Raw genomic sequence first — 17,829 nt, 5'->3', positions numbered from 1 at the left:
AGGCGCTGCTCGAGTTACGCGCTGGCAGGCTTCCGGACTGGATAAGAGAAAGGCGAGACGGAAAGAAAAAGGAAAAAAAAGAGGCGGGCCGAAGGAGAAAGAAGAGCAGCGCACGCCAACAACGTAAAATACGAAGCAATGGGAGCAGTCAGACGCCCTAACGACGCGCGCGTGGCCGCCCACACCGCGGGAAGCGGCGAAGATCCTCCTCCTGAGCTGCTCCGAAAGGCGGAAACGGGAGGCGGCACATACCGCAGGATGAAGTTGCACGCGGCTGCCTCAGCTACCGGACGCCTGGCTAAAAGAAAGGGGCTGCGCGGGAGGACGTTAAAGCGTCGGCTGGAGAGAATAATACCCACGCAGCCGCAACGGCCACTCGGCGACGGCAACAGCTCGTTAGCGCTCACGCGTCGCCACCCGCAGCTTCACTAGCCTGAGGAGGAGGGGGCTACGGTCCAACAACAGGCCAGTACACAACACACACGCAAGCTGACGTCACGCGCGCGGTCGCTTCAACGGCAGCTGCTCGTCGTAATGCGAGGGCCTCGCACGAGCAAGGGTTATAGGTCGGGACGAGGACATGGTCTGCTAAGGAAGCTAAGTCACAGCGAAAACGCAGAAAGGACGGCGCATGAGTCGAGATTAGGGTCAGCCGAGCTACTTGCCGCGCTCGAACGCGACGCGAAGAAGGGTGGAAGGTGAAGCCGCGACGGCAGATGCGGTTTGCGTCGACCGGCGGCCGCCGGAAGTGACGCCGTACGTAGAAAAAACAAGACAGCGGCGCACTGACTGGCTTCTGCAGTCAATCACGGCGGCAAAGTTCGCTTCGTCGCTCCCACCTACCCACTCGCCAGGGGCGTCGGCGCCCACCGCCCCTCACAGAAACGCGGCCGCGAGAGCCCAGTGAGCAACCCCCCCATCCCAACGTGCGAGCTGCTTCTAATCTTGGCGGCCTCCCCGGCACAGCGCCCACGTCGCGGCCGAAGCTGTCGCAGCCACCCGCCCCGAAAGGGACTCGACCCCATCCGCCTCACGGGCCGGCGGCGAAGGACTCCGCAGTATGTGGGAACGGGCGGGGATGCCGGCGCACGTGGAAAGAAGGTCGGGGCAGCAGCGGCTCCGCTGGCTTCCGGCGAGGCGGGGCGTCCCGCGGTGGTTTTGTACTCGGTTCTCGGTCGCAGCAGCGCGGGACACCCACACCGTCTGGCGTTCCGGGGCTCGCCTGCGGCACACCGGCGGCTTTTCGGGTGCGGTGACGCGGCGCTCTGTTCCAGGAAAGCTCGTTGAAAACAAGGAAAACTAGTAACTGACTGGCAGCTCGAGGAACCCTTATTGGCGACCCGCCGTGGTGTCTGCGGAGTGGTTATCTGCCAAGTACTGCCGGACCATTACGGCTGCAGATATATGTATGACGCACACCCAAGCTGAAAATTATCGCGCCTCTCATCCAGCACTTCACGGAGTCTCGCTCAACTAAGCTAGCCGCAAAAAGAAGCTTGCGGTACAGTCAGTTTGACTAATTCAAGCTGTTCGCGCAGTTAATATTTCCTGTGCTGAATGAAGCCCATATTGGTCCTCTATAAGCACAACTTCGCATCGCAGTGCTCTTCATTCCCTGCCATTTAATCACTCGTTTGTCAAAAAAACGTGAGTTGGAATCTTGGCTACCGCTCTATTCATTTACAGTGGCATTTAATGATGCTTTTTGCATCAGTAAAAAAAAAATAGCTAGTCAGGCAAAAGCTATCTAACATTAAAAAAATACCTCCGGTCGAAGGACAAGAAAATAGCTGGGCGTGGAAACGGGGCAACCTCACACATACCACTGGAGGGCGTCGCAGACTCGCGCAGCGCCTTTTGACTTCACGCTTCCCAACCCGCAACGCAATCCTGACCGTGAGAAAAAAAGAAGGGAACTGAAGTATACACGCGAAAAAATACTTACACCGGCACAACGACGAAGTGACGCAGAAGCACGCGCGTGAAGCGAAGCCAGTGCACGCCGGAATTGACAAAGCACGCGCTCTGCGGCTCACAGCAGAGATCGCCACCCAACGGCACTGACATGCTTCGTTCGGCTGAGCGTCACCGCCAGGGTACGTTCCGAGATGTTTTGGTGCCCTCCACGGCGTTGGATGAAGCGGTCGTTTCGTCTCTTGGGCGTTTTCTTTCTCTTTTTTCCAATTCTTTTTTAACTACGAGCGGACAGCGCCCATTGCACAGTATACGCAGCTCCAGTACGACAGGAGGACAGTCTCAAGTTGGAAATCGCTAATAGGTATTAATCATCTACAAGAAAACTGTGAAGAAAAAAAGAAGGAAAAAGTGTGGAATAGTAGTCTGGTCAGTGTTCAAAATGAACCAAGCAGCCCTCTTTTCCAGCTCACAAACTACGTTCCCCAATTGAGTTCAGTTGTGTTTCTTATGATGGCATAGAGAAGGCCGAGCGAACACATACCGTTAAGTTCTTTTTCACGTGCTTCCTGGCTTGAACATTAAAGAAACAGTATGCCTGAAAGTTTGTTCAAACACGTGAACCACACAAACGTACAGGCGAACACAGAACTGTGCGGGAAGCATACTGTCACCTGGCTGGACGAGAGCCCGGACACACACGTGGACGGCAGAAAGCGCCAAGCCGAGTGCAAAATCAGCTTTTTGGGGGCTAACGCGTGGCCGCAAACAGGATACAATTCGACGGCGGCAGTAGATCCAGGTGCGCTACCTGTACAGAGTCGTCCACTCTTAGTGCTAACACGCCGGTTCGACTCCAGACCGCATTTCAGTGGAGGCGAAATGCTAATACGCTCGCGGCTTGAGCACCGAGGAATCGGTTAACAACCGCAACGATCGAGCAGCCCCGCAATATATGTGCGAGCGAGTTCCAACTCCGAAAGGCGACGTTGTATGCACCACCAACTGGCCCCGAGCCGCGCACCGCCGTAACGTGAACGTTTGTTTCGCCACGCGCGTATCGGCGCCGATTGCGACAGGCAATAACGCATTCAGACACAGCCTCGTCGCGCGCGAGAGGAGGGGGGGGGGGGGGGGGGGGGCGGAAGCGGGCCGAGAAAGCATAAGCGAGTGCTGAGAGCGAGATGCGCAGAAAGAGGGAGGCCTGAAAACTCGTTCGGATGGCAACAAAACTCGACAGCTCCATTCAGCGCCTTTCAGTGCACGATCACAGCGAAGAGATTCGAGGAAGAGCGAAAGCTGACTGCCAGCGAGCGGCCGCCGGGTGTCTGACGTTGAATGAGAGCTCCGCCGCCATTTCTCTCACCCCGCCTTACTCTTTTTCTTTTTTCAGTACGGCTTCTTCGAACGCAATCGCTCGGTTCATTCATTCCTCGCCGATTCAATACGCGCGCGCGTAGGGTAGGGCGCTAAGGAAGCGCACGAGCAACAGCAGGAGCACCTCTGAAAAACAGGAGCACTCTCGAAATGCAGCCAGGTAGTTCATAAAGCCGTCACTGACTACTTTTTCCGCCTCGGTGAACGGAGCGATAAGCATGATGTGCCTCACGCGCCTCCAGCCGTATCCTTTCTTTTCTGTGCGTGAAAGCCAGAGGGAACGCGAACAACCACCTTCCATTAGCGTAAAGCGCCCCCGTAATTAGGCCGGAAGACGTGAAACCATGATGGACTGGACCAAGCAATTACGCAAACAAGGACGTTTGCGTTCAGTTAGCTCCCAAAAAACTCCCGTGAGTCAGCTTCCATTCGAACTGCCGCGAGGGTGCCTCCACAAACTAACTGCTACATGGCGACAACCGTCTTGCGCACAGGGGCCAACTCCGGGAAGAACGTCCCGCAGTAAGAACACGGTGTGGGGAGGACCAGGCAACAGCATCCGAGTATTTCGCGCATGACGTGCTCGCTCGTGGGTGCCGTCTCCCTGCTCGTACAAACACGGGAACGAAAGGGAACCGGAGCCACGGCCGGACTCGCCGCGCCTTCATTTTACCCTTTACTATGTGGTGTGTCTTTTTACTTGTCCGTCCGCTTCTTTCCGCAACGCTTCAAGGTCGCGCTGCGTCGGCTCTGGCGCACCCGGGCGGCAGCAGCAACACGCCGGAGGTTGCCACGTTGCGTGCTTTGTGTTTTCCGTTCCTTATTTTCTCCTTCTCCTCAACTCCAGAAAGAAAAAAAGGAGAAAAGCAAGGGCTTGAAAACGGCGTCGGTTTCTTCATCGCCGTCCACGCACGCCGACGCCGGGCGCCGAGGCGGAAGCTCGCGCAGACCGCGCAACGCCGCAGCTGCCCCTTTCCCCGTCGCCGATGTCATCGCCGGCGGCCCTTTTCAGCCAGGCGCGGTTTTCCTCAAACAGGCCCGCGCCGGAGCCCCTTTTTGTCTTTCTTTACCCTCTCGCACACTCGTTTCGCGGAGGCCCCGGCGGACCCGCGCGGGCAGAGGCGAGCCGCGCCGCGTCGGCCTGGGCGGGTGGCAAGACGCGAAGAAAAATGTCCTTTTCCCCCGCCGCCACGTTCCCCCTCTTCCTTGCTGCAACGAAGAAAAATGGCCGGAAGCAAAGAGCGCTTAGGGCAGGACCGACCGGTCGCGCGCGCGAACGGACGGACGGATCACGCTCGCCGTTTTGCCCCGCTCAATGACGGCGACGCGCCGTGTAGTTAAGGAACAAAAAAAAAAACTGAACGAAAAGAGGGGAGTGAGCGGAGTTTTGACTACGCGCCACTGGTGTTTTGTACCGCCGGCTTTCAATCATCACGGGAGGTGGTGTACGGCAAGGAGAGGCGAACGGCGAGAGCGGCCTGTAGCCGGAAGCGTTATATCGTTTCGCGGAACTCAAGAGCGGGAGCGTAGTGGCGACGCGCTGTCGGCGAATGAAAGCTCCGCTCGGGCTATGCACAAAGGAGCGGGGCATGCGACGGTTCTCAGATGAATCAAGCTTTCTGTGTGCGGGGCGGTCGGTTAGCCGTTGTCGAGTTTAGGAGCGACGCTATGCAAACTACGGCTAGCCAGTGCGAAAGTGCTGCTACAGGAGTCCAACTCACCGCGGCGGCATGCACATTTCGCGCCATGGCGAGCCGAAAACTAACGGAGCGATTAAGTCGCGTTTATCGCGCCTCTCTGACGAGACTGGACGATTTCTCAACGAAGACCGGAGACAAAAGGCCGGAAGGAATTGGATCCACCTCCTGCCGCTTCTCAACGTCCTCCGCAGGTATCTATATATATATATATATATATATATATATATATATATATATATTTTTCTCGCCGCCGCGCTCTCTCGCACTAGGCGGCACTCGAGGACTACTCGCACAGCGCCTACGCCGCAGGCAACGGCTAAAGGTCTGGAAAACGAGAAAGGGGCTGGGGTTGGCACGCACAATGAGCCGCCCGAAGTCGGGAAGGTGCGCGCGTAATCGTTACGGTGCCGCAGATAGCGGCGGCGGGACTCGAAGCCAGCACAAAGGGCCCCCCCTGGGGAGAGCGCGCGGAGTGGGGGAGAGGCGAGGCCGGAGAAGAAAGGAGCCACCGCCTGCGCGCTTTCCAGCGGCGTCGTGCGTCGGTGCACAGCGCGTCCCCGGTCGGCGGCTCGCTCGAGCCGAACAATAAAACAATGGGGTCGGGCCCCGTCGCCGCCGCGGCGCAAGCGCGAGCGCTCCCAGGTACCGGCGGACTCGTCCGGCCGAAAAAACAAAGCCCATTCTCCGACGCCCAAGAACGAGAAGCGGACGGGTGATGAGCGACTCGGCTCGACAAACACTCGAGACCGCCGCCGACCGCCCGCTCCTTTTCCGCGCAGTGCCGCCGACGGCGCGTTCCGAGCCCGCACGCGGCGCGGAAAAGGTCACTGGCATCGCTCCAGCGATTCCCACATGCGGGTTGCGCTCGCGCGCTGCCACCGCCGCTGCGAGGGGGCCAGGCTCGCGCCAGTGCGCCACGCCGCATGCAAAAAAGCATGCAAAGCGAGACGCCACGCGCCCAGCGTAGACGCGGCGGCCCGCGGGAGGCTTTTCCCGCGCGGGCCGCGCCTAATACGCGCCGTGACGCGTCGCTTTCTCCTCCGCTCGCCGCTGGCGGCCTTCGTCTGGGGCACGCGGAGCAAACCGCCGCGGGCGCCGCCTGACGCACGCGTCGGGGCTTCGCGGCTGGGGGCCGCCAGGTGCAGCCGCGCTAAGGGCCACAGACGGGGCGGGGTACGTCGGCAGATTAGGCGACGCAACCGCTCCAACCAACAATCGGGGGTCCCGCCCTGAACATCGGGCGGTCAGCGACGCACAATGAACAATTGCAGAGCTGGTCGATATGCGTAACTCGGCGGGGTCCCCCCAAGCTATCTATCTGAGCAGCGGTCTCAGTCGACGATGCGTTCAGGCTTTCAGGCTGAGCCGTCTCCTGCACCCGGAGAGGGCAACCGAGTTCGTTTATTTGCGGACACCACCGCAGATCGGCCACTGGTCTTGGGCCGAGAATTAAAATGGAATTCGGAATGAGTTCACTGAGGAGGAATGCGCACGCATACGAGCGGTGCTCGCATCCAAGCGGCTTTTTCCTGAGGGTGCAACTGCCCCGACCGTAGTGACGTACGCCGTTAAAAGACGATCAGCCCCAGGAAATGACGCGGCTTCGTTCCCCGAGCGGAAGATCCCGGAGGAAACGATACATTGTTCTAGAACGGGTAAGCGCACCGTGCGGAACGTCAGCAGCCGCGTGGCAAGGTGCAAAGCAGTATTTGAACAAAAATAAAAAAAAACAATCTGCACAGGCAGAAGGAGCTTGCTCTCGACAGTTCACCCAACGCAATAGATAGGAGTGCAGGTTGCACGCACAGGCGTGCAAACCACGAGAACAAACTCGTGGTTAACCACAATGTCATAGCACTAAGTTAAGCTTTGCTGTAAGCAAAAATTAAAAAAGCGCACATTCGCTGGATCAAGTAAATTCACCATTGTTGAGGCAGCGCAGGTAAGACGTTGGAGCGCACGTCGAGAACCATGGCATAGCGTTGTGAGGGTTCTGCCGCAAAGATTAGTCACCAAGGAGCTGTGCGGATTACAGTCATGCTGTGCGCTCCGCAAACAACCTGCGAGCAGTTGGGCATGACTTCGCCGTTTCTGAAGTAACAGCGGAAAAGCACAAACAGCCTGCTCCCAATGGAACACACGGCGGTGTTGAAAACCCGACCGCGTTTTCCTCGGCTTTATTAGGGCGCCTCCGTGATCACTGTCACTGCTCCCCACCCAGTTGCGCCATTTTGTCCATTAAAAAAAAATGATAGCGGGACGGCGAGCTCATTCTGCGTACGTCGAATCATTAGCACATGTCGCAATGTTCTAACAGCGCCGGAACTACGACCCGATCACGCCCAACGCCTTGCACAGACTTCATACGACACCGGACCCCAATCTATTTGCGACACGGTCTTTCGTGACGTTAGTTCAGTCCGAATTCGCACTCGTGAGCACTCAGTGGGAGCACCGGGGAGAACAAAACACGATGCCGTGTGCCGCCCAGAAAAGGCAGGGAGCAGGCTACCCGTATACCTGCGTTATTTGGATGCAAACAAAAAACGCATCGCCAGAGAGAAATCTCCGGATCGCAAGCACACCTAGAGCCCAGCGCGCAACGCCGCAATCATACGGCTCACAATAATCACGTGCGGTCGGGTCGGCGTGAATACCAGCAACAAACGCGTGTGCGCCAGACAAAATTGCCCAGTCCTTTTTATCCGTTCGCACGCTACAGGGAAGGTGCGCGACACAGCCTCGCCGTAATTCAACTTTCTGCACCTACTGCCAACGAGGAAACAGAAGAAAACAGTTCAGCAACTGGTAGCCAGGAGGGCACGCAACGCAGCGTAGACGCTCCCGATCTGCACCGCTCTCTTTCGATAGAGCATGCGTCGCTAGACAAGCCAGCGCGTGCCCCGCTCAGTATGGATCACCGGGGCGGAGGGGAAGCATATATCAGGCCAGGGGCGAATCGGCGGCAACGTAATTACCGGCGGCGCCCGCGAGTGGGACACGCGGACCGCAGGCGCGAAGGGCACAATCAAGCTGCGGCCCGGACGGGTAGATAAAAAAAGAAAGAGGACAGGAACGCTCTGACGGGAAAAGCAGACAGAGACGCGATCCCGAAATGCGGATGAGCAGAGAAAGCCGGCAGGCAGTACGCGCGTTGTGTGCGAGAACAGACGGGGGCGTGCGTGTGGTGGGGGGAGGTGGAAAGCGTACTGCCCGAGAAAAAGCGGCGGTGCCGCGGGAAGCGAGACGGTCGTAGAGAGAGGGGGGGTCGCAATTTCCGCGCCGCCGGCTGCGACCTTTGGCCAGCCCGCTTCCATCGACGCGAGACAACAGGGACGCGGGTCGCGCTCTGTGCCGAGGCGGCGTCGAGGCCGGAAGCTCGGTAAACAGACGCGGCCCTCCTCCCGAGCCCCCCGGCGCGATAAGGGGCGCGACGCACGCACAGCTAGCCTCACCGCAGCGGACCTGGCGAAGCGCTATCGCTAGGGCTTCGTTATCTGCGCGGCGCCGCCGGGCAGCCACGCCAGCGAGCGAGAGGGGGGCGGCAGCGGTCGCCACGGTTTTCTGTGTGTGTGTGTCGGAACCAGAAACCTTAGGTCTGCAGCGACGACGCGGTTTGGCTGGTTCATGGCCTTACATTCTTTTTGCCTCAGCCGGCTTCTATGCGTGAAAATCCACTATCTATAGAACCTTCCGTCCGAAATGCTCACGTCTACGGGACTGGCCGAAGAGGAAAATTTGAAGCGGGAGGTGTTTGGAGACGAGCCGGCGACGCAAGCAAGCACGCTTCTGCCGAAAGCGCACTCACCTGTGGCGTTTCTGGGCGTGGCTCTCCGCAATAGCAGAGTGCCGTTATAATACAGGGTGTGTATAAAATGTATCGGGAACATTTTTTCTCTGGCGTGACTGTACGTCGCAGCGCGCTCGCACTGCGCATGCGCGGTGATAGCGGATGTGACCCTCAAGACACGCCAAGCGCCATTCTTCTGCGAGCGTTCGTTCGGAATAGATCGTGTTTTTAGTGGACCCCTGTCGAGTGACTGTGTGCAACCTCAAAATGCAGCGAATAACTGAACAGTTGTACGCCATCAAATTGAGTTTTGGAGTGGGGAAATCAGGTGAGGAGACGTTGTACACGATTCGCCAAGTGTTCAAGAATGAAACCACGTTACAAACTGCACTTTTTAAGTGGCACAAGCACTTCAAAGATGGCCGAAAGAGTGTGGAGGACGAGCCCAAAAAGTCCCAAATGAGCAAATCCAGATGCTCATCGTTTTCTTTGGCGCAAAGGGGGTGGTCCGCTATGAATTTATACTCGAGGGACAGACAGTGAATGGTGCTTTTTACCTAGAACTGCTAAGAAGACTGAGAAGAAGGGCCAACCGGGTGAGGCCTTCCATCACCGGACCTGGATATTGGAAATCGCATCACGACAATGGAGCCAGCCACACCTACACCAGGATCAGCGACTACCTGACAATAAACGGCACCGCGATGATTTCCCAACCCCCTTACAGTCCCGACTTGGCACCAGCAGACTATTTCTTATTTCAAAAAGTGAAATACTCCCCCAGAGGACGTCACCATGCCGTCGGGGTGCTTTCAAGTCGTGGAAAAGACGTTGGCAAAATGTGTGCCGACGCTCAAGGCATGTACTTTGAAGACTCTTGAGGCAGTGTACCAATATCTCTCATAAATATATTTTTCCGAAGCTTTTCCCAATACTTTTTATACAAACCCTGTATATATAATACAGGGGCGGATTCATGGCTATCTGTGTGCGCGTGTGGGGCGGGGGGCATATTCTACAACCGGTTCTTTTCCTACGTGGCCAAACAAGACAATACGGAGCGATCTCATAAACAAATGCAATTATCGCAGCGACTTTTACGCTCCACTGCCATCGTCTTTCTCGCAATTGAGACCGAGCTCTGAGGTCAACTACAGCACTCCCGACGCTGGCCCGGTAAGCACCGGCTTACCAATCGCAATGTGAAGAGTAGCACCGGTTTTAGACCATGAACGGTAAAAGAGAGCAACCGGCACACATTTCCGAGGTAACAAAACGTTTCAATTTAACCCGCTTCTAAAAAAAAAGCGATAAAAGCAGGCATAAGACGCCTCACTTTAGCCTGGTTCAAAGCACAAGTTGGAGTGTAAACGTCGGAAAGAAGTCGAAGGGCGTAATTGGTAAAGAGCTCGCAAGAAGTTATCTAAGTAAAGAAACAGGCACGAAGAGCCAGAGCACGGTTACAATAATGTGATGCTCCAGTACCAGCAGAGACGTTCCGAACGGTCGCACATTAGATGGAAATTATATGCAAGAGAGAAGTGGGTCTCCGTGACACCCTTCGTGTTTAAAAGCCCAGAAGCCTGTTCGCGCCACGATTATGAATAATGTAAATGCCCTTAAAAGAGTACAGGGTTAACAAACGAGATTCTCATCATGTGCGCTAACACAACTTCCGCGTGCGCGTTCGATGCATCTCCGGCTGACTTGAGTGAAATCCCTCCACAACCGCACAAGCGCGAACCGAACGACGTTTGCTGACGTTTAATCTTTCACGCCACATTTGATGAGCTCATTAGAGTTATTGGTCAAATGTTTAGGGGAATTCCGAGTTATGCAAACAAAAAAATGCTTATCACCGATGACGCCTTTACGAGTGTATCATTTCCATGCGATATATATATACACGTAAACGTTCAACTCTCAATTTCCATTGCATCCCTTCTACAGACATTTTCTAGAGCGCAGTTTGCAATCCAGCGTAGTACCTCATCTCACCTTTGCCGCAAATGCTAAGACGGCTGTTTCCTCATCCTGGCGACGCGCTAAATGGTGTAAGCAATGAAATTCAGCAAATTAGTCGGAGATCCGCCTCCGCATTTGTGCAGTTGTCGGCACAAGGAAACGAGGCTAAAAAGTGTGCCAAAGTGCAAAGTTGGTTGGCTCACGTGAGACCAAATTTGCTAGGGCCAACCGCTCGTACTTCATTGTTATAAATTATAACCATGACCAGCTTGATAAGTACACTTCCCAGTCCCACTTCCCCGCCTACCTACCTGGTCGCCCGTTTCGTCCACTTGCTCCCGGAATAAAAGTGTCTACTCAAACGCGGGAGGCTGCGGTGGGCGAGGGACGCGCCCTGTCTTCCGTTGCGCTCGTTTGCAGGAGGTCGGCGCAGCACTCAAGACGTTCCCGGTCCCAGTCGCGCGAGCTTCAACTCCGCATCGCGTCCCCGTCCACGGGAAACAAACCCGCTTTCGTCGCGGCGGAAGGCGCTTCCTTAACGTCGGCCAAGAGATAAAACAACGCGACGCGCCGTCAGAGGAATTTCAAAAAGCAAGAGGACGGCAATACCGCGGGGGCCTCTCCGGGGAAGACGCCGGCGGACACCGCTCGCGATAAGGGCGATGCGGGTCGCCCCGGAAAACGAAGCGGCCGTCCTTATCGACGGACCATCCCGTGGGCTGTCGGCGCTGGCTATCTCTGGCGGAGAAGATGATGGTGCGATGGAGCTCGCTCCTTTGCAGGGCGGCATCGCGGTCCCCTTTTTCTTTTCTTTCGCTGGCTGCCTCTTCGGGCTTTTTGTCGTTGTTCCGCCCGGTCAGCAGCCAGTCGGACTTGCGGGCAACGGCCTTTCTTAAGAGGGTCCCAACAGGGTTTGCCTCGTCACAGTAAGTTCAAACATGCGGGATGTGTTTCCACCAAACCGCATATTCGGGTTGCTCTCTACGCGAATGATACGCGCCGCGTAGCATAATTAATCGGGCGCGGATCGGAGCCTGTTTTGGACTGCCTACGTAACATCATAGCATCTACAAATCACGAGTAGAAAAACTTAACCGCGAAGCGCAAAGCATGATAAGTTCGTGTTTTACGAGCGTCATGTTGTGCTTGATTGAAGTGACGACGTCAGTACTACAGCCGTTAATGTGGTTTGCGTAACGTAGGCATTCCCGTTTTTATCACCGCATGCACTGGAGCAATGCACTAATATTCTGAATAGCGGTATGGCAGCAATTTCGACGTTTTTCCGCCTGTGTCCTAGAGACAGGATATAGATGAGCCCGAAAGAGGGAGGGCTCCCCGCTCCACAAAAGTATCGCGGGTCTGAGTAATTTAATAATAAGTATCGAATTAATTTACGGCTCATCATGACCTCTCCCTTCAGCCAACTTATCCATAAAACAGGCTGCGCCGTTATCACAGCCGGACCGGGAGCGCGGTCGACACCTGAATCACACGCAGAGTTTCGGTAAATGTTTTAACAAAGAAAAACTTGCGCCCCTGCGTCCACTTCAGTCACATATATTCCTCTGGTTAGTGACCACCACTCCCCGCAATGTCTCTACTTGTAGCTGGAAACTGGTTGCGCTGGAAACCGCTCGGTGGAGTTATCCCTCCATAACATCGGCTCGCGTCAGTTTTTCGGCTCATCTTTATACTGATTACAGCTGTATAGCAGGTTGACGGGGAGAGTCCAAGTGTATACCACTGCAGTGAAGTTAGTGCGCATGATGTGACATAACGATGTGTTCCTCAGAGATGAAAATTATACTTTTCTTCACGCCCAGTTCTTAGCAGACTGCTAGAGTTGAAGACGTAGGGCTTTTTACGGACGTTCCGCAATCCGCACGTCTCGAAAAACGGAGTTTTTGAACCGAAATGTAGTTTTGACCGTTGCGCGCCGGAAACAAAAGTTTATTGCGTCTAATTCCCTGGGTGCCGAGAGAAAGCGCCGAAATATGCTCCGGCAAAATAGCCACGCTAAAAACAACAGCGTGGGGATATGCGTTAAAAAGCCGCATAATCCAAGTGCCACATAAAATGAAGCCATTAGTTTTTTCTTCGAGGAGCAAAAAACACTATTTTCGACAAATACAAGGGCGGGCCGGAAGTCCATAGCTTGGCACACCAAAGCTAAATGTGCATTCTCCTGGTTGTCCGCTAGGCACCTTATGATATTCAGCTTCATTTCACAAGTTATGGCTGGAGCACCTGCTCCGTACGTGGGCGACTTAAGAACTGACTTGAGAGCAAGCGTTCTGCCGTATGCAAGTGAACCCAAGTTATATGTTAAAACACAGCCGTCCCACTAGAAAACAACGCCACATCTGGAGTAGCAGTTTTGCGCGCAAATACGGAACTGAAAGGCAATCTACTAGTAAGGCTGAGGAGGCAACGACTCGTGCGAGAAAAAGCTACCACATATTACCGAAGAGCACATTTACTCCTACACAGAAGCCTGCGTCGCGCGCGCGGTGCCTTTGCAAACTAACCGCCTCGTTACAGCGCTCAAGACATTAACTTTTTGACAGACTAGCTGGCACGGCAAAGCGCTATTTCACTAACAAGGTGTGGTTCAAAAATGATGAAGGAATGTACTACACGACTTTCTAACGCTCAACAAGCAGCGGACAGATTGCGAGACGACAGGCGCACAAACAGCGAGTGCTTGAAAACAATAGGCCGCTATTCAGCGGGACTACTGCTGGCTTATATAGCAGATAAAGGTCATCTTCTAGCGTATTCTGCACTTCATGAGAGTATTTTTCAGAAAAAAAAATCCGACGCGAACGCGCGCGAGCGACGAAGATACGCAAGGGGCGCCGCGGGAAAGCTACATTCCCAGGAGCATCAAAGTTTCGTAAAACGCTAAAAATCTTCCAAGTGCGCCATATTTAAGAAACCAGACTTTGTGGGAGCCTTTCGTAGGTAGTCGTGAATATTTTTAGCGGTTTGTTATCGGCGGAAACTTGTAGACAAATCACCAGCGGCTTGTTTTACGCACACGGACCGACTCCCGCACGCACGCAAACGGCGGTGCGCGCTGGCTCCATGGGCGCGGCTCTGCACATAGGACTGGCGCGGGGCTAGAGCTTGTATTTCCTCAAGTTTATTTTTTTTCTGTGAGGTTCAAACTACTTACGCGCAAAAGTATTTCAGGCCTTTAACAGTTAGCTCAGGAAGGAGATTCAAATTACAACGCGTTGTCGCGCGCACGGTAGCCTTTCACTCGCAGTTACCTGCTGCATATGCGCAAACTTCAAAGGATTGTTAGTAACAGCGCATGTTCCATGTAATTGGTTATAACAAGTTTCGAGCGCAACGGACCTGAGTATAGTTTTATGCGTAACAGAGCACGACCTTGTAACTTTGAACGAGTTTCGGTTAAAGTTTAACAGGCTAGTTCCACGCATCTTCAACAGGTTTTTTTTTTTCGACAAAAGACACAAAGACAACCAGATAACCACGCAAGCATAGCTATTACTAATGTGCGGTGCCCATATGGACCGCGCAAACGTTCTTGAGGAATTGTGTGTTTTATCCATGACGCCTGTGCGGTAGGATGGGAAAAAAAACGCGCAAAAGTAAAAACGCACCATGAACTCCTCAAGCACTGGTACAGATTGTAAAATGAGAACTTACAAAAAGTGGTCTTAGTACATTTGGTTTTCATTTCCACTTGTTAATCGCGACTTACCGTCGCCTGTAGAAGTGCTCCAAGGTTCCGCGCACTTCAATGAAGTTCTACTTCTCGCTTTTCGGATGGAATTACAACACGCTATTACCACTGAAGCATTTTAAAGCTTAAATAATGAAAATATATTCGTATAACCAAGCAGAACTGTCCACATATCGCCACGAGACGAAATTTTCACGGCGTATGGTACTGAAAAGTTTCGGGCGCGCGAAGTTCTCCAAGCTGCGGAAACTGCTGGAAGTATTCATTTCCACCACAGATAAGTAGGAACGTCCTCTGCTGAGACGATTGTTTAAAAGAACAATAAAATTATCTGGAACAACGTGCGCTAGAAATTTTTCTATGAGGTCAGAAAAGCCTCGCGCAGCCACCACCTGAAAAATAAACTGGCAAGAAAAAAACGTGTGGACACTCACAGGGTTTCAGTTGTCCTGGGCGCCTGTCATAGAGGAAGTGGAAGCAGCAGACGACGCGCAAATCGGAAGGTCCGCTTCGTCCGGTCTGGTCGTTCTCATTAATCCAAGTATGGGCGTTGTTCCAAGAACCAAGAGAGCGAAACAAAGTAGAGAGAAAAAAAAACGAAACACACACCGAAGACAAGGGTCGCTGGAACTAAAGCACAGCCAGTCGACGCGGCACACAAACAAATCACAGAGCTCGCGTAGACGCGGCAAACCCAGAAGCGCCGACGGAACGAGCGCGCGCGCGCGCGGCAGAGGCAGCGCAGCGTCGGAGAGGCTCGACGCGACGTCCGCACTCGCTGGGGTCTCCCCTGTCGAATGACCGGAGGAGCAGCGCTGGTGGTTTGTGTGCGCGAGGCGGCGGCGCGGGGCGAGCCGGGAACGGGCGGCGGTAAAAGTGATACGCACCCGGAGGGGGAGGGCAACACCAGAGGCGGAGGGAAGAGCCGCGCGCTCGAGGCTGCGTGCGAGGAGTGTCCGCGCGCGCGCCGCGCGCCCCGCTGCCGCCGCTCTTTCAGCCGCCGACGAGCCGCCGTGCGCGCCCGCTTGCTCGCTTGGGGGCCTTCTTTCTCTTCTTGCTTTTCCCCTGTTTTTCTTCTGTGCCCAGCCGCGCGCCGCTCTTTTTCGCTCCCCCGCGCTGCGACCCCCCCATTTCGCTTGCCGGCCTCCGCGCTTCTCTGCTCGCGCGTCGCGCCGCACCGCGTAGTACTTGTTTTTGCGCTCCCTCGGCTCTGTTCTTTCTTTTTCTTTGCGTTCGCGGATTGAGCAGGAGCGAGTGGCGGGGGATCGCAAGGAAGGGAAGTGGGGGGCGCAGCGTTTTTATCTTTGGTCGCCTCGGAGCCGCTCGCTCCTTCGGCGGCTCGGTCGGGAGGCAGGGTGGGGTGGGGGTCTCAACAGAGGGGGTCGCAGCCTAGACTTCGTAGGCCGAGGCGCGCGCGCGCGAGCCGGCGGACGACGCGCTCCTCGGGGTTGTCGGGCTTCGCGGGCACCCGGTGCGGCCGCCGCTCTCGCTCCGCTCAGCGCCTCTTCGCTCGTTTCGTTGCTTTTCCTTGTTTTTGTCGGGGTGGCAGGCCGGCTCTCCTCGGGAGCCGCGCCGTCGGGTGCTGCGTGCGCGGCGCTCGTCGGCTCTTCGCCCGCTTCTCCGTTTTTTTTTTCCTGTCGTTTTCCCGGTCGCTCGCTTTTATTTATTTTTTTTGCTCAGCGGACCGCGCGCGCTTTCGACGGCGCTCGCTCGCCAGGGCTCGCCCGTTTCGGCGGCGCCGCGATGGTAATGAGCGCGGCGGCGGGCTTCGGGCGGATGGCTCGCACGCACGCACACGACGCGCGCGGCTCGGCTGGCTGCTGCCGCCGACGCCGCTCGCCTGTTTGCCCCGTCCCCCACTCTCCCCATCTCTCCGCACGCCGCTCGGCGTGCGTGTGCGCTCGCCCGCTCGCTAGCGCGCGGAGGCATCGCTCGGGAGTGGGCGCGTCTCTTTTTCTCGCGCGAAATGAAACGCGTCGACGTCGTTCTTTTCTTTTTCCGTTCGTTCCTTCTTTTCTTTGTCTCTCTCTTTATCGGCGGATTCCCCTCCTGCTTCTGCGTCGGTTCTCTTTGCGGGGGCAGATAGCAGTCGAGCACTGGCCGCTGCCGTGCCGCGCGATGGCCGCGCGCGTGCCGTGTTTTTGCTACCGTCGTTGGCGTGTGAGATGCGCTGTTTGCGACCCGCTTGTTTTTCATCTTTCGATGCTTGTTTTTCTTGCCTGGATGGTGTCCTGCGTTGTGCAACGTTCTTGCGGAGGGGGGGGGGGGGGGCGAGGAGGCGTTTGCCACCTTTGTTGAACTTGGGGTCACAGTTGGTGGCCTTGTTTCTCCACCAAAACGCAGTTTGACCTCGCACACTAATGAAGTCGTTCCTGAAACTCATTGAAGTTTCATATTCTCAGCGCCCATCATTGCCATCAGCTGGCGCGTAACTTTTGAATGCGCCTCCAGCTTGAAATAGAGGGAGCATTTCCACAAAATCGCATTTGTTCATCCATCATCAAAACTGCTTCGCGGGCGACGCGGTGCTTGAGGCGGCCCCGGTGACGTGACATCCGGCGTCATTGGGGTTCCTTACCATGTCTTACTTTTTGTATATGCATGTTTGCACAGCAAAACATGGCGCTCATAGCAATGCTCCCGGTTTCGGTGGGCGGCTTTTCTAACTCACTCACTTCCCACTAAAAGAACCATTGCGGTGTTCATGAAACTACGCTACTTCGGGGGATTCCCATCCGTGCTTGCCTGAAAGAATTCATACGGAATTGTGCATGTTTGAGACTCAGGAACTTTGAAAACAGCGGTAAGCAGTTGTTTTTTTCTCCTTGTCTAACTACGTAGCCGAGGATCGGTCAGCGAATTTGTAGAATGTCCTCCTGACGTCAAGAAGAAATTGGGCACTTTTTATGTGTACTTTGTTGTGGGGTGGGCGAAGGGATCAGGAGTGCTCACGACTGTATTCCCGCGACCACATTCCGGAACTGAGTGCAGTTGGGACCAGAGACTTCTGGATTTCAAAAGGAACAAAGGATGACGTTCAGGCTCGGCACGTGCTCCACGCGGCTGTCGCTTGGGAAACTGGTTCGTCGCGAAACACTTCTGGAGACACTGCTTCACCCCCCCCCCCCCCCCCCTGCCCCTTCTCCTCCTCCCAAGGGCTCTACCAATCTACGTGACCTCAACAAAAGCGAGCACAGCTATCGCCAGAGGGGCCACCGGAGTAGAAAACATGGGGTTAAAATTGTGGCAGCGAACTTTTGCAGCCAAATGTGTCGTGATGGTTGTTGCACCTTAGGAATGTTGCTTGTGGATGAAGATTTCTAAGAACAGCCAAGGTTCGTCGAGTGCGAGGGAAGCGAGCGTGA

General features: G+C 55.2%; 1 protein-coding gene across 1 annotated transcript in view; it reads right to left on the bottom strand.

Annotated features, from left to right (window-relative positions):
* LOC144124827 (uncharacterized) overlaps window positions 1-15,459 on the bottom strand; it is a 64,135-nt gene extending 48,676 nt beyond the window's left edge. The window contains exon 1 of the mRNA XM_077657727.1: window positions 14,899-15,459. The gene's annotated coding sequence lies outside the window, so the exon portion shown is untranslated. The remainder of the gene's footprint in view (window positions 1-14,898) is intronic.
* Window positions 15,460-17,829: the final 2,370 nt, after the last annotated feature.

Source organism: Amblyomma americanum, chromosome 3 (assembly GCF_052857255.1).
Source record: "Amblyomma americanum isolate KBUSLIRL-KWMA chromosome 3, ASM5285725v1, whole genome shotgun sequence".
In the NCBI taxonomy this organism is placed as follows: domain Eukaryota; kingdom Metazoa; phylum Arthropoda; class Arachnida; order Ixodida; family Ixodidae; genus Amblyomma; species Amblyomma americanum.
Note: the sequence above shows the minus strand (reverse complement) of the source record. Positions and strands in the feature narration are given on the sequence as shown.